Genomic DNA, 4,317 nt, shown 5'->3' on the forward strand with positions numbered 1-4,317 from the left:
AAGAAGTTTCGGCACTTATACTGCGCTCTCACCTCACTACCTGTCCCCTTGACCCTATCCCCTCACAGCTACTCCCCTCCCTCTCTGCTACCATTACCCCTATACTCATACAGCACCGGTATATTTCCCTCATCTCTGAAACATGCACTAGTCACACCTATCCTCAAAAAACCTTCCCTTGATCCTACCTCCCCATCCAACTACCACCCTATTCCCCTCCTCCCTCTTGCCTCAAAGCTTCTTGAAAAACTAGTATATGCACGCCTATCTCATTTCCTTACATCAAACTCCCTCCTTGACCCACTGCAATCTGTATTTCGTCCCATCACTCCACAGAGACAGCAATTGTTAAGGTTACCAATGACCTACTTACAGCAAAATGAAAAGGCCACTTTTGTCTGCTTATCCTCCTTGATCTGTCCACAGCCTTTGACACTGTTGACCACCCTCTTTTGCTCCAAACCCTCCAATCCTTCGCCATCTGTGACACAGCCCTCTCGTGGCTCTCTTCCTACCTGTCAAACCATACCTTTAGTGTAGCCTTCTCTGCCCCGTCACCACTTTCTGTCGAAGTACCGCAAGGCTCTGTCCTCGGTCCCCTTCTCGTCTTAATCTACACGTCATCACTAGGTTCCCTAATAAAGTCCCATGGTTTCCAATATCATTTGTATGCCAACGACACCCAAATCTACTTCTAGGCACCAGACCTATCTCCTTCCTTGCTAACCCGTGTAACTAACTGTCTTTCTCACATCTCTTCCTGGATGTCCTCTCACTACCTCAAGCTAAATTTCTCCAAAACTGAGCTCCTTATTTCCCCCCTTCTTCTAAAATCTCCACCCCCAATATCTCTATAACTGTAGACAACTGCATCATTACCCCTACCCTGCATGCCCAAAGCCTCGGGGTCACATTTGACTCAGATCTTTCTTTCACTCCTCACATTCAGTCCTTGGCTAAAACCTGCCGCTTCCACCTTAAAAAGATCTCTAAAATTAGACACTTCCTTACACAAGACACAACTAAGATTTTAATCCACTCTCTCATCCTTTCCCATCTCGATTACTGCAATTCTGTCCTCTCTGGTCTCCCCACCTGCCGCCTAGCTCCTTTACAATCCATAATGAATGCCTCTGCCAGGCTCATCTTCCTTACACGTCACTCTTCATCTGCTGCACCTCTCTGCTAATCCCTTCACTGGCTTCCTCTTGCCTCTAGGATCAAACACAAAATTCTCACTCTGACATACAAAACCCTCAACTGCACTGCTCCCCCCTATATTTCATACCTTGTCTCCAGATGCTCTCCCTCCCGTCCCCTTTGCTCTGCTCATGACCTCCTACTCTCCTCCTCTCTTGTTACCTCATCACACTCCCATTTACAGGACTGCTCCAGACTGGCTCCCATCTTGTGAAACTCTCTGCCTCGCTCCACAAGACTCTCCCCTAGTTTTGAAAGCTTCAAGAACTCCCTAAAGACTCTACTGTTCAGGGATGCATACAACCTACGCTAACCTTTCTTTATACCAGTTCCTCTCCTCTATCGCTATCCCCTGAACCCCCTTAACATGTAAGTCTAAGATTCCAGCTGTTTGTAGATCACCTTCTCAAGAGCTGACTACAATAGTGCAACTCTTGGCAGGGCCCCCTACCCATTTGATCCATATAATTGTTTTGTTGTATTCCGCATTTGTTTATAGCGCTGCAGAATCTGTTGGCGCTCTACAAATAACCGATAATAATAATAATAATAATAATCATCCTATGACAGCCCCCTTATCTCAGTTCTTTTGACAGACATGCATTTTAGCCAATCAGTAAATAACTCTATGGGAGTGAGCACAATGGTATCTATATTACACACATGCACTAGCTGTGAAAAGCTAATAAAATGCACTGAGATAAGAGGGTGCCTTCAAGGACTTAGAAATTAGCACATGAGCCTACCTAGGTTTAGCTTTCAACAAAGAATACCAAGAAAACAAAGCAAATTTGATAATAAAAGTAAATTGAAAAGTTGTTTACAATTACATGCCCTATCTGAATCATGAAAGTTTAATTTTGACTTGACTGTCCCTTTAACACGGTGATTGAAACCAGCAATATTAATTAAACTGACAAATACAATGACTATTGACACCTCTAAAGATTACATTACTGGTACATATTTGCATTGATCCCTTTGTAAAGTGTCTAAGGGAAATAATCATTTACAATTGTAAAATGAAACTTTTTTACAGCAGAAACCATCCTGATAAGTGTTAAACAGTCTGAATGCCATTTGTATCTGGTCATGATGGGTATACTGGGAATGTTTTTGTTTTTTTGTTTTGCTAACTTTTATCATTTTATAAGTAGTTTTATTAAAGTGTTTTCAATCATTTCAGTTTCTAATGTTGTTACTGTGGGGGGTTTGAAAAGTGTAATTATGAAAGCAAATTTGTACCTTTGAGTAGGTGAGGGGACCAAATTACCAAGTTACTAAGAATTCAGTGCTACATGCTGTAAAAAATAAAGTGAAATAAATAAATGCACCAAATTAAGAGGCACTTGAGAAATAAAACTACATGACTGAAGAAACAAATTGCAATCTCGCACAGCTGGTGTTGGAGCAAAAGAGTGCTCTATGGGCACCATTCAAATCAATCAGAACTCTCTTGATGTGTGAGGTTTGGAAATTTAAAACCAATCAAAATTATGATAATGCATTCATGTTAAAAAAAAATAAACTTTACTTTGAATGGGGACAATTCAACACCCTCCATTCAAACAATAAGAAAACAAATTTCTTACGCCTAGATTTAGAGTTTTGCGGTAGCCGTCAAAACCAGCGTTAGGGGGTCCTAACGCTGGTTTTTACCGCCCGCTGGTATTTGGAGTCAGTCATTAAAGGGTCTAACGCTCACTTTGCAGCCGCGACTTTTCCATACCGCAGATCCCCATACGCCAATTGCGTATCCTATCTTTTCAATGGGATCTTTCTAACGCTGGTATTTAGAGTCTTGGCTGAAGTGAGCGTTAGAAATCTAACGACAAAACTCCAGCCGCAGAAAAAAAAACAGGAGTTAAGAGCTTTTTGGACGAACGCCGGTTCATAAAGCTCTTAACTACTGTGCTCTAAAGTACACTAACACCCATAAACTACCTATGTACCCCTAAACCGAGGTCCCCCCACATCGCCGCCACTGTATTCATTTTTTTTTAACCCCTAATCTGCCGACCGCACACCGCCGCCACCTACGTTATACTTATGTACCCCTAATCTGCTGCCCCTAACACCGCCGACCCCTATATTATATTTATTAACCCCTAATCTGCCCCCCACAACGTCGCCGCCAGCTACCTACAATTATTAACCCCTAATCTGCCGACCGGACCTCACCGCTACTATAATAAAGTTATTAACCCCTAATCCGCCTCACTCCCGCCTCAATAACCCTATAAGAAATAGTATTAACCCCTAATCTGCCCTCCCTAACATCGCCGACACCTAACTTCAAGTATTAACCCCTAATCTGCCGACCGGACCTCACCGCTACTCTAATAAATGTATTAACCCCTAAAGCTAAGTCTAACCCTAACACTAACACCCCCCTAAGTTAAATATAATTTTATTCCAACGAAATAAATTAAATCTTATTAAATAAATTATTCCTATTTAAAGCTAAATACTTACCTGTAAAATAAACCCTAATATAGCTACAATATAAATTATAATTATATTGTAGCTATTTTAGGATTAATATTTATTTTACAGGCAACTTTGTATTTATTTTAACCAGGTACATAATAATAATAATAATAAGTAATAACTATTTAATAGCTACCTAGTTAAAATAATTACAAAATTACCTGTAAAATAAATCCTAACCTAAGTTACAATTAAACCTAACACTACACTATCAATAAATTACAATTAAACCTAACACTACACTATCAATAAATTAATTAAATAAAATACCTACAAATAAATACAATTAAATAAACTAACTAAAGTACAAAAAATAAAAAAGAACTAAGTTACAAAAAATAAAAAAAATATCTACAAACATTAGAAAAATATTACAACAATTTTAAACTAATTACACCTACTCTAAGCCCCCTAATAAAATAACAAGGCCCCCCAAAATAAAAAAATGCCCTACCCTATTCTAAAATTAAAATAGAAAAGCTCTTTTACCTTACCAGCCCTTAAAAGGGCCATTTGCGGGGCATGCCCCAAAGAATTCAGCTCTTTTGCCTGGGAAAAAAAACATACAATACCCCCCCCAGCATTACAACCCACCACCCACATACCCCTAATCTAACCCAAACCCCC

Source organism: Bombina bombina, chromosome 8 (genome assembly GCF_027579735.1).
Source record: "Bombina bombina isolate aBomBom1 chromosome 8, aBomBom1.pri, whole genome shotgun sequence".
In the NCBI taxonomy this organism is placed as follows: Eukaryota; Metazoa; Chordata; class Amphibia; order Anura; family Bombinatoridae; genus Bombina; species Bombina bombina.